This window comes from Furipterus horrens, unplaced genomic scaffold, assembly GCF_987537825.1.
Source record: "Furipterus horrens unplaced genomic scaffold, mFurHor1.1.pri manual_scaffold_10, whole genome shotgun sequence".
Taxonomy (NCBI): domain Eukaryota; kingdom Metazoa; phylum Chordata; class Mammalia; order Chiroptera; family Furipteridae; genus Furipterus; species Furipterus horrens.
Genome location: NW_028327180.1, coordinates 3,129,019 through 3,141,962, shown reverse-complemented (window position 1 = coordinate 3,141,962; position 12,944 = coordinate 3,129,019). Strand labels below are relative to the sequence as shown.

At 50.0% G+C, this 12,944-nt stretch overlaps 1 long non-coding RNA gene across 1 annotated transcript; it reads right to left on the bottom strand.

Moving 5' to 3' along the window:
• Positions 1-286: 286 nt before the first annotated feature.
• Positions 287-2,775, bottom strand: LOC149999191 (uncharacterized). The gene is made up of 3 exons (XR_016513383.1): positions 2,625-2,775; positions 1,529-1,590; positions 287-513 (listed from the first exon to the last, which is right to left on the bottom strand). It is a non-coding gene; the product is annotated as an uncharacterized LOC149999191 (long non-coding RNA).
• Between the last annotated feature and the right edge of the window lie 10,169 nt (positions 2,776-12,944).

The following is a 12,944-nucleotide window of genomic DNA, read 5'->3' as shown; positions in this document are numbered from 1 at the left end:
TCTCCCAGGTGGCTCCCCACCCCCACCCCCCCACGCCGTCACTGTAAGTTGTTCTCTGGACCAGGGACGCCGCATGTGGCTTTTCACGCACATCCCCCTGCATACAGGGGCAGCGCCCACTTTAGTCTGTGCCCCCTAACAGGGGTCCGAGACAGGGGAGGTACAGCGGGGCCAGGTAGAGGCTCAGAGCGAAAGGGAACAGGGCATCCGCCACTAACAAGTCCTCCGGACGGGAACTGAAGGGAGTGTGCTGTGCCCGCAGCTGAGCTCCCCGCAGCGGGACACCAAGGCGGCCTCCAGGCAGAAGCCCCTCTAAGACACGTGCACTTGCCTGGGACAGCATCCTTGTCAGGACTCGGGGTCCTGAAGCCCAGTGGTGAGAGAAGAACCTCTATGGAGCTCGGGTTCAGCAGAGAAGAGGTAACCTCATCATCTTCCTCCATCATGCTCGTCAGAATGTCTCCAAGTGACAGCTTAGGAAGCCCGATAAAGCAGCTGAGACTTTAGGGCATCCTAGATAATAGGATTTTTTTAATTAGGTGAACTTAATACTGACTTGGAAACACCCCAAGCCCCAGTCCCGGGGTACCACCAGCACCACAAACTCGGCAAGTCGGAATCCTAATTCATGGTCCCCTTTCCTAAAACCTCTCTGCCTCCGGCATCCTTATTTTAGTCCCTGGCATCACCAGCACCCCTTCCACGTGGTTCCAAAACCGGGTGTGATCTCTGCGTCCTTCCACTCCCTCACCCCAGCGGACAAACACCTGTCACACCTAGCCGGTCCTGTTGGCCTTCCCGTGGGTTGGCTGGCCCTCCTTTCCACACCGGCCTCCCTGGGGTCACGCGAGCTCAGGACCCCCGCCCTCTGCTGAGTCCACAGTGCCCCATCTGCTGCCACAGGCTGGCTAGGACAGGTAGAACCTAGGTTTCCCAACACCCACTCTGTTCCTTCCATTGTTTCTGCTACTGAGTGATGCACATAGAGATGCTCAGTAAGAGCAAAATGAAGTGTAGCAAGTTTTCAGATCCCTGTATTTCTGCTTAAGAGAAGACGGAGCTATACTGAGCAAGGACCACCAGGCTTTCTCAATCCTGATCATCCAGGGACACACCATGAAGAACAGTGGGCCCAAGGTTAATTCCCCTCAGTCTGGAATTTTCCAGACACCAGAATGTTTCCCACTCGGTCCCTTGCCCAAGGGAGCTGCTGGAGTTAGCCCAGCGCCAGAGACGTGGGATTGCAAACCAGGTCAAAGGATGTGTCTCCCATGACGCTCATGAGATCCTACTGGCTGGTGTTCCATGCTATTAAAAAGCATCAAGAGGTTGGCTTCCCTGGGAAGCCACATTCTGTCCGGTCCTTCGGTGGCCGTGAGTGGCACACGGAGTGGAAGATGCCGAGCTGCAGAGCTGCCAATGGGGTGCTGGCAAAACCCTGGCTGTGCTTGACTGTGTGGAGGGAAGGGCAGTGCTTCGTGCAAAGCAAAGAGGTCAGTGGTCACTGAACGTCAGAGGAAAGTCTTACTCATTGAGGTGCAGCATCCTGCCTCGCACGTTCAGTTGACTGTTCCATCAGGTTTCCGCTCTCTACTTGGGTAGTAAGATCACAGAGGACAAGACGGTGCACAAGGTCAGTGTTGCCTGCGGAGAAACTAACTGCGCAGTGAATGCTGGGTGCGGAAAGACAGAGAAAGGGGGAGAAGCAGAACTTATGCAGAGTCCCAGAGGAATGGGGGGCTAACCGGTCCTCAAGGGTCTCAGTTGGGGGTTTCCCTGCCCTCCAGGGACAGGGCGAGGAGGAGGGCCCTGGAGCCAGAGCAGGGAGGCTGTGACCTAAGGCAGCTGCCCCCCCACCTTCTCTGAGGGGTCACAGAGGACGCAGAGGTGGGCTGGAACCGGAGCCGGTGCCTGTGGAGCCCCCAGTCCTTGTGCTCAGCTCGACTGCCGCTCACGTGCGACCTGGGGCCCAGGAGCCCGGGGAAGTGTCCATAAAATGGAGAGGACACTGTAGCGCCTACTTGATGGGGTGTTCTCGGGAACAAAGGAGCCACACGGAGACTATACGTGGGAGGCACTGGATAAATGTCAGTTCTGTTCGCGCGCGCGTCTCCCAGCGACCCCGCTGAACCATGTACAGAGCTTGCGAGCAGAGACCCCGCCTGCACTCCTGCCCGCAGCGTGCGGAGCAGCGGCGGCCGGAGTTGCCCGAGGGCCGGGCACCGCAGGAGGCGGCCCTGGCCTCCCTGCCAGCGCAGGTTCCGTCCGGTGCCCCGGGAAGCTCCCCACGCCCTGTGTTTGGGGAGGAAGCAGCAGATCCCCATTGCCTTTCAAAGGCCATCAAAGGGTCCCCTACGCTCTCCCATTTTCCAGATCAAAGGAGAGCGCTGTCGGGGGCAAGGGCAGGCCGGGCGGGCCCGAGGCCTGCGGGGCTCCCGTTCAGGCTTGCGCTGGGGCCCCCAGGACACGCTCCCCCGCGGTGGTCTCGGAGCCGCAGACGCCCGGGGCCAGCCCTGCCCGCTCCCGTCTCGGCATCGAAGCGGAAGCTGCCCGGCGCAGAAGCAAGCGCCCTTTTCGCCAACGCGCGTTTTCAAATTCAGACTCGCACCGTCCTCTGGGCTCACCTGTCCCCCGTTTTCTGACAAGGTGTGCATTTCCGGGCGGGCAGGGACGGTCATGTGGCCCGCAGCCCCGGCCACCGCCCCTGCCGGCTGCAGAGTCGGGTTACCTGGAATGTCAGGCACCTTCTCCCCGGCTGGGCGGAGGCCCGGAGGCCGGAAGGACTGGGTGCGGGAGTGGGGGACGGCGGGGAGACGGGTAGGGGAAGCACAAACCTGGGAGGAGGGAAGCAGGTTTCCTCTTGGAGGGCGCGCGCTGCAGGCGCACGAGAAAGAGACGTTGGTTACTTTTGTCTTGAAACAAAGAGGGGGGCGTTGCCATTATTATTATTATTATTATTATTATTATTATTATTATTATTATTATTATTATTATTATTATTATTATTATTGGCTGAAAATAGATGTGAAATGCATACCTGAAGTTGTAGTGGGTGGGGACCGAAGTCGCTAGCAACCCTGCCCTCGCGGGGCAGATCAGAGGGCCATTGCACCGGCCGCCGCGGCTGAGCGCGCCCGGATAAAGGGGGCTTTATGGCTCGCGCACCTGGCTCCTGCAAAGACAGGCACTGAAAACCTGTTCTTAAAGAGCCATCGAGTGAGCAGCGGGATGGAGTCTTCCGCTGGGTCGGAGCAAGGGCATGCGCACTATACAATTCCAGAGACTGCAAGGTGTCCACAGCCCCACGCGCGCCCCAAGGGGCCTGCCCAGCATGTGCGACTTCTGAGTACCCGGCCCCACGGTGTTTCCTCAGTACAAAGGAGGAACAGTTTTCATCCGGTCCACGGTATTTGGGGAAACCAGACTCAGTTCCCTTAACAGGCAGCAATCTGGAAGAAGGGGAAGGGAGAATTTGCCCTTGAGGGTTAAAACTTCACTGGAAAAGGAAGAGAAATCAGATTTCCTTTCTGCCGACCCCTCATACCTTGAGGAGTTCAAAGGTTTTCCAAGCCTGCGGCACCTGGCAATTATAATTACACAGTAAAATACCTAAGGTTAATGAATAACCTCTAGAGGAAGTTACTTCGCATAATGACAGCAATTGCTCTGAACTAAATGTTAATAATAAGGCCTGTAATGCTATGAGAAGGAAATGGTGGCAATTGGCAAATGGAACTCTGTTGCTTGGTGACGAGAGTCTCCTTACCTCCTGTGCCCCGCCTGCCCTGCCTGGGAAAGGTGCTGTCCCAGAACCAAACGCCTCCGCGGGAGCCCTGCAGGCGCAGAGGAGTCTGAGTGAGAAGAACTCCCCGGGAATGACCTAGCAGCACTGTGAAGAAGCGGGGTGTAACCTGGAGACGCAGAGCGCAGCCCCCCATCACGTTGCCTGGTACAAATCACTGCTACACAGATAAACATCGCAGCAAAATCCAGCCAAGAGCTCCTGCTTCCCCCTGCCTCTCACTTTGGTTTGTCCCAGCAGGGACACACGCTTGGATCCCCGGGCTCGTGTTTTCTGTTCCGGAGCAACGGTGGAGTTTGAGAGGTGAATTAGAGAAGAAACGCAATGGAGACAACGTGGGGGTGCGACGTTCCTTGTGCAGGAAAAGTTCCTGCAGTTCAACGGCAGGCACTGACGTGCAGGTGTACGTTTAGTTGGGTCGTTCCTGGCAGCGCAAACTGAGAGGTCCTAGGGACAGCTCCTCGAAGCCGGTCATCGATCCACAGGAAGCAGCCCGCAGCGGGGGCACTGTCACCTGGTGCCGGTACAGGCACGCTGTCAGTGAGAGGCAAAGGCCGGGGGTTGTAAGCCCATGTCTGTTTCATGGCAGTGACTCTCAAGGCGGCCAGGGTTTCACCTGGACAGCTTTCTAAAACGCAGCTTCCGGGGGCCCCACTCCGGATGTTGATCCAGTAGATCTGGGCTGGGTACCTGAGCTTCTTGTCCTAACTTCCCCACGGGGCTCTGATCTGCATCCAGGCTGGAAGCCACTGCGCTAAGCGGTGCTCGGAGCCGTCTGGGAGTTAGACAAACGATAAAACATGAGCGTTAATTCTTCTTCGCCCTTGAGATTTAATCTAGTTCGATTATTTCCCCAAGAGGAACTGATCTACACGTTTTTAAAAAGAAAACTAAATATAATCATTCTAAGTGCATAGGTTTATCATGTTCCATTTTTTAATATTAAAAAAAGGCTAATGACTGTCATACCAAAAACAAGAGACTTTCTGACTATACCATTATTAAATGTAAAGCTATTTGCTATAATTTTAGCATCTTCCTAGGTAGGCAGATAAAATCATCTGCTATAGGAGCCTTTAAAAAGCTCACCCCAAATGCGCCTGTTAAAGGCCAGCGCGTCCTTCAAGCCTCTGTGGAGTCTCTGACCTGCCGACCTCAGGGGCTGGGGCTTCCCCTCCGGAGGCCGCGCCCCCAAAGCAGGCCTGGGCGCGTGGGTCCTGCGCCCCTGCTCCGCGGCCTCTGAAACACGGCACGTGCGGCCGCTGCTGCGAGGACGCCCTGAACACCGCGGCGGCGGCGGTACAAAACGGGCAGCTTCCCGGCACGGGCTTGTGGCGCGTCACCCAGACGGACACGGCCCAGGCCTGGGACGATCCCGTGTCATCCCCGCTTTTAGTTCGACTGCGAGCAGAACTGCTTCCTTGGGGCTGGCAGCTCTCGCGATCGTCTGGGCTCCAGGGTCAGGGGTGGGGGGTGGCGGTGAAAGCCAACTCCTCCCCCCCCCAGCGCCCCCGTAACCCGCCTCCAAGAAGGAACGATGGGGGAGGGAATCCCACGCACTACCTGAGGTGAGTGGGTTTGTACTGGAATGCCTCGTCCTCCCCTCCTGAAACAGGCTGCATAGAACGTTCACCCTTGTCCCTGAAATGCGCCAGCCAGGGTTTGGATGATGGGAACCATAAATGCATTATTGTTAATGAGAAGGAAATAAGGTGTTCCGGCGCGTCTGCAAGTCCCAACCAATTCCCCAAACATCCCTTAAACAAACATCTACATAATAACTCATCAAGGCTCCTGCAGGCTGCAAAACACTTAAAACACTAATTATCTAATTATTTAACGCTTCACAAACTCATTAGTGGGCATATTTGCATGCAGTCCAGTCCTTGCCGGTATTGCACAGAATCAGACATGAATTATGTCTTTCCTCCTGCACTGCCATGAACATGCGCCGTCATCTAAATAAGCAATGAACTGACACGTGAAAGACATTTAGAAGGTCCAATAAGATGCAGCAAAATTAAATAAACAAGACAACCGTCTTGGAACAGCTCCTGCTTGAAGAGCGGTCTGAGCAAGGTTTGGTTCACGGTCACTGCGGCCCTGCAGAGGCAAGAGAAGACAGGCGTGAAGAAGTGTGTCACCCTGCAGAGCTTTTCACATGAAGTTCGCTCTTCTAGACTTCTGGGGCTCACCCGGTTTCCTCAGAGGCTTTGCACTATCTTAAAAGACGTTTCCCTTAATGCAACAGAGAAGAGAACAGCAACGCACAACGCATTTCATCAACACGCAAGGTGAATTCTAAGGCGGCCAGGACAGAGAGCCCCGCTCAGACTCCGGGCTGGCTTGTCTGCGAAGCCGTGATAGTACCTGTGATTCAGATAATGAACCTCTTAGCGCAGGAAGTTCTTAATTCAGGAAACAGGGGTTGCTGAAATTGAACCCAATTTATTTTAAAAAGGAAAAGCAGATGCAGCCAAGTGCTTAGAAACTAGAGCGCTCAGTTTTTAAGAGGGTTTGGAACAGGACAGTGAGGGAGCTATAATTCTTCGGTTTTTATAGCGGACTATCACTTACATCCTTTGCTGTAATCCTCTGAAGCTGTTTAGAAAAAATGCAACAGATATCTGGAGAAACCAACTTGACCTCTATTTTTAAACTTTTACTCAAGATTTAGTTATAAACATAAGTATTGAATTGCATAAGCATGTTCACCTGCACGACACCGTGTATTTCCAGTCTTTTGGGACCAGCCACCCCCATTCCATACAAGGAGAAGCGTGCTGCCCCCCATCTGGGTGGGTGTGTAAGTCCCATGCCCTGGCTGTCACTCTGACCACAGGGAGGTCCATGACCCAGACCCAGGCCCAGGCAATAGGAGTCACACTCGCCTCACTCAAGCACCTGGTCCAGGACTGAGCACTTGCTCGAAGGTGAGTCTTTCCATGCCTTTCTTTCCACGACATCCCCCAAAGTGAAGGTGAAAGGAAGAGCTTCCTCTCATTGGGCACTGCTGAGCCTTGCCCTGTAACTCCGGAGCTGCCGGTGGCCACCTCCATTCAGGAAGCCACCTGCAGTGACAGGAAACGAGTGATGACGGCAGAAGAAGCCAAGACTCAGGCAGGGAAGTGAAAAGGCAGCCCCAGGGCTCCCAGTCCCAATCCCGATGACTCTGAAGTCAACCCGCCTCTTCCTTCCCTGGATGAAAGCCACCAAATCCCCCTTTTTGAAGAAAGAAATTTGACAACAGTTTCTGTCACTGCAGCTGAATGAATTCTGACCAGTACAGCTCTGTGTCCAAAACGATCGGTTAAGTCAACATATATTCATCCATAGGCTCAAAAGTCACGTGGCCATTAAAAGAATGAATGGCGCGCCAAGGTGGCCTGACGGATTAAGTGCAAAACACTAGTTACAAAACAATATTCACAGCATCAACTAATTATGTTCAAAGTAGCAATAACGTTTCCATGGCAGACTTTCATTTCTGGGTGTCGAGACAGTAATTTTTCTAATTACTTTCCATATTTTATCATTTTTACTTTTATAAAAAGAAACATGATACTAAAAACCAAGACTTTGGTCCCATCTTTTCATAGGCCTATGTATGAATGGGAACCTAATCACCCTCCAATTCCCTTTGAATGTGACTGTGCCCCTCTACTTCTAAACAAGCTTCCTGTAACATGGGGACACACCCATCCCTTCTCTTTCTCAAACATCGAGACTCTAAAGGATGACTTTTGTAAAGACGGTAAATAATCAGCACCTTCCGCCGACACAGTTTCCTGCTCTTTGGCTAGTGGAGCAATGCGCAAAAGGAACGTTTGATCTAGATGAAGTCACTTGGTAACTTCTAATTATTTTCCTCCATAGTAACACATATAAAATATGAAAAATGTTTATTCAAGTTTTTTCTCCTCTTTCATAAGTATTTCAAAAAGCCTTAAGTGTGCTTTATACCTCCTTAAAAATTTCACCACTGAGGTCTGGGGCTTTGCACCAATCCCCGGGCTGTTCCTGCATTCCTGATGAAAAGCACGAAGCGCTTAAAATGTTTCTCTGTGGAATGTTTTTTCTCATGAAAATGACTCTGAAATCTTTGGAAGGTGTTTCTAAAATAATGTCCCATGCAAAGTCAGTCTTTCTTTTTTTTTATTAGACATCAGACCACAGAAGAACCGTGTGGACTTTTCTTCCAGCATGATTTAACCCCTTCAGTCAAGAACTTAAGAGCTGGGGGATGGTTTAATAGGTGGATTTAGAGGCTTCTGTGCCTCTGGTAATCCTCCTATCATCAAAACAATAGCTATAATTAGTAGTTACATTTTGCCTTTCACCTCAGAGGACTTCACACATCGTTGCCACAGGACTCAGGACAGCCACCAGGAAGTTTGGCCCAGCCCAGCAGAAATTTACAGTCAGCTCCAGGGGATTTTGCTATGAAGCAGGGCTGGTGGTGTCTGGTCCATTAGCTCCCATCACCACAACCATGACTCGGGAACGGGACTCAGTCAGACAGGGCCTATGGTACTGCAAAGGCTGCCCCACGAGGTCACGGCTCATCCGTGCGTCTCACGGTGATGTCATGTAGGGGCGGCAAATGCCAGCCCAGGGCCTCTGGCCTCATGGCTGCCTTGACCGAGTGAATGGTTATTACATTTTTAAAGGACTGTCTTTTTAAAAAAAGAAAGAACAGTATGTGACAGAGACTGTAGGTAGCCATCCAAGTCCAAACTATTTATGAGCTGGTCCTTTACAGACAAAGCCTGCCGTTTCCTCAGAATCTAAGGCACAACGACAAAAGTCCAGCTGTAAAACTTGGGCAATTCAAGCTGTAAACATTGTCCTTTAGGAACACGGGCTCGCTGTGCACAAAAGCACACGCTGTGTGAGCGCACGTCAGGTGTCACGGCTCCGCTTTTCCCAGTCAGCACGTTGCTCCGGGCTGCGGGGGTGTGGCCCTAATGCAGACCAAGTTCATGTACCAACGTGCATCCAGGAACACGACACGCGGTATTCATCAGCCACTGAGATCATCAAATACTCCTGTAGGACCAGAGCAGCACCCACCATACCAGTGAAAGGGGGGCTAAAAGGGAACAGAAAACCCAGATGCACGTACGGGGAGACCTACAGGCAAGAGTGAGCCATTCAGGTCACGACGGGACCAGACCGTCTGCCAGCAAAATAGCATTGTGACCGTCCAGCTGTGCCTTTTGTCCAGCTTTTCAGCTAGTTTTATCAGCCAGTTATCTCTTAGGTATTTCAAGCCCTGCCAATCCTTACCAGGAGTGAAGGTGACATCGGTGTGTTCCTGCTGTATTAGGACCAACTTTTTGTGAGAGACATTGTACCACCTGTTCAATATTATTATCTCCTTTAAGCCTCCAGGAAGGCAGATGTTGCTGTCGCCACGTTGCAAAGACTCTGAGAGACATGCCCACTTAATGAAAGCCATCTGAAGTAAATTTAGTGAGTCTCATGGGAACAGTCTCTGATTCATGTGCGTCTTCCTGCCAAGTTCATTGGACGTAGATCCCATGTGACAAATTTTTCCATCAAGAATCCTGAATCCTATTGGAAACTAAATCTAATAAAATTTAGAAATTGTTCTTGATTATCCCTATCTTTGGAAGGGACAGTTTTGAAAAAACCACAAAAATGTGTCCCATGAGGTAACGATGGTATTTGCATCATGATTTAAAGGCCTCCCTCCTCTAGCCACGCCACTCCCCGCCACCCCCCCCCCCCGCCCCCCAGTGAGGACCTGAGCAGCCAACTAAAGGGGAACGGAAGTCCCAAGAACCTGGACTGAACCCAGGACCAGAACAAACTCCTGGGGCTGTACATACACGTTGAAGAAGGACCCAAGACCAGTAGTTGTTGGGTCTGAACAATGGCCCACGGACCTTCCCATTGTCTGTTGTAGAAGTGCACCCATATTCTTGCATATTTTTCCTCCAGCGGAACATGACATTAAAAAGTCTGGTCCGTTTCCTCCTCCGGCATAGTCAGTCTGTGTGTGCCTCCTGGTGTGGTGCCCACACGTGACATCTGCTGTGGGGTTTGGCTGTTTTCAGCTCCTCCTGGAGAGCCTTGCAGTTTTTCCGGGGAGTTCACCCAGGGATGAAGAGCACTGCAGTGTCGTGGGAGATATTGGGGTCAGCTCCCGAACTCCTAGTCAGTCAATGGGGTAGCTGTCCAAGGACACTCAGAGTAATAGCGTGGATTCTTGACATAACTCAAGAAAAAAAATATTTTTTAATGCGAAGAGATTTTCCTCCACCCTCTTTTCCGGACATGAGGGCGGTTCAGAGAAAACCCTGAAGTGGGCGACGTTTGCTCTGACAGCTACACGCCACCCTTCCCCGCCCTGTCTCCCTTCCCCGTCCTGGAGCCGCTGGGTGCTCCAGCCTCTCCCCGCCAGCCTGGAGCCCCTCAAGTCCGTGGGCCAGGTCGCACCCACCGTGCCCTAAACCCTCCCACCGCCATCGGCACACAGTGGGACTGACGTCCCCACCCCTCACACGCGTGCCACTCCTTCAGCGCTGCTCCATCAGTCATTTTGTATTAAAAATGGGATTTACACTTTAAATCATTCCCTTATTTTATCCTTTTTCCCATTTTTATGATAGAAAATTTTAAATACACAAAGAAGTAGAGATAATACACAAGGAGCTTGCCGTGCCCAATAGCGCCCGGCCTCCCACCGACCACCTCCCGTGCGGTCCGTATCTTTCATCTGTACCCCGCGCCCCTCCACAGCAGGTCACTTAGAACAAAACCCTGGGTGCCACCTCATCTCACCTGTGTTCCATGGTCTCCCTCCTCTTTTTGACACTGGTTCTTTCCTTCCAACTGCTATAGATTTCTACGTATAAATGGTACCTCAGTCTCTCTTCAGTCATGCAGGATTAAGACATAAAATAAGTACAATTAAGTCACATTTAATCACCTAGTAAATAAGAGGGATAAAGGAAGATCTTGGTTTATGTAAACTGCTTAAATCTGAGATAGTTCGCATTGCTTTTCCCACTACCACCCTAACTTACGGCTGTTACAGTTTTAAGGCTGTTATAAAAATATGTATATTTTCAAGATAGGGAAAGAAACAAATATAACCAAGTAGATAACACTGCCTTTTATACATAAAGTTGTCATTTTACTTTTATGTTCAATGCTAAATTGTAATACTACATTCTAGTCATTTTCTGGTGGGGAGCCTTCCCACGGAATTCCTAAATTACATGGTGAAAAGTACAATAGTCAAGTAAAGAGATAAAAATTAAAAGGTACAGAGCGATAGTCTTTTCAATATGACAGATTTAAAAACATGTTCACGAACTTAATCAGAAAAATTGAAGCCCAAATTCAATGATGTCGTTTTTATATCTAAAATTCCTTAAACTTTGGAGGTTACTTTTAAAAGCCAACAGTTGAATGTCATCAAGGTGCTATATTTCCAATCATAAATACATCTTAACCACTGCATTCACTCCCTAATTGTTTTAAGGAAGGTTTTGTCCACTTCGGTTTGAAAAAGAAAACAAACTCTCGGGTGAGTAAATCACTCATTATCCTGTCACCATTAGGTGTGGAAACAGATGTGAACCCAGGTTGAGTCAGGTAAAAATCCTTTTTTTCTGCATACCGATGACTCCCCAACCTTCCAAGAGATAGCTGCTTTTTAAAAATATGACATTTTCTATGAATGGTGACAGATGGGTACTAGACTTACCAGGGGGATCACTACATGAGGTATATGAATGTGAGGTCACTGTTTTGTACCCCTAAAACTAATATAATATTATATGTCAACTGTGATTGAAATTTTTTAAAATATATTTTTTTAATATGACGTTTTCTAATCTAAACAAATCTCTAACTTGGTGGAACTCCTTTCTCTTCCCAGGTCAATTCCTTTCATTCCAACCCACTTCTGAACCCACAGATTTTCCAGTTGTTTCACCGAGAGACCCCACGGTGCCAGGAGTCACGGGCTCAGGCAGCACTTCCTGAGGGGCTCCTGTGTGCACAACCCACAGGTAGGAAGGAAAAAAGCACCTTCAGGAAACAGCTGTAACCAAAGAGGATTCCAAATCCTGGGATTCACAGTCAAAACCATAGTCTAAGCGAATCACAGCATTGTGGGCGGAAGCTCTGCAAGAGAGAGTCGCCACAAAGAAACTAATACCGTCTGAAGGCTAGATCTATGTGTGCGTCTAACCTGAAGACTGTTGCCTCAAAGCATCTGCTCCTTGTTAAATCATGAATCTTAGACTGGGTCATGGGCCAGAGATTGGTAACAATCCAAATCCATTGATGGTAAAATGGATTCAAATGTGTGGCCTTTTTATACTATGGTATGTTATCCAACTACCCACAACAAAATGAATCAATCATACATGGTGTTGAGCAAAAGCAACAAATCAGAAGACTAATTCCTTGTATTTTTCTTGATAAAAAGTTTAAAAGCAGGCAAAAGTAAACACCAGTAGAACAAGAGAGGAAAGAGAGGAAAGGAGTCCCACGGAGTTACGTGCCAATGACGGCCACCTTTCTGTGGCTGGAGGCTCGCAGTTCCATGAGGACACGTGGAAGGTGGGGAGGCACTGGGGAGTGGACTTCCAGGTGTTGGTAGTGTTCTGTTTCTTAGGTTGGATGGCAATTACATGCAAGTTCCATTTTCAACCATTTGTTAATACATATGTATTATGCTCTTCTATGGAACTACCTTATATTTCACAATGTTTCAAATGTTTCTTTTCTTTCTTCTTTTTTTTTTTCCCCCTGTGTGGTTGCCTCTCACTCGTGCCCCTAACTGGGGACCTGACGTGCAACCGAGTCATGTGCCCTGACTGGGAATCGAACTAGCAACACTTGGCTTGAAGGCCGATGCTCAATCCACTGAGCCACAGCAGCCAGGGCCAAATGTTTCATTTTTCTAATTGCAGGGTCCTTTTCCCATAATTTGATTCTGCACAGCTGTAGAGAGGAAAGGAAAAGAAGGAAGTTACTAAAGGCAAAGATAAGGAAGTGTGCATCTCTTCTCTCCTTTAGCTTCTAAGTTACACTGGGGATCACAGTTGCCATTGTTAACCCACAGTGGGTGTTAAATAAATATTTGCTGACGTGGAGG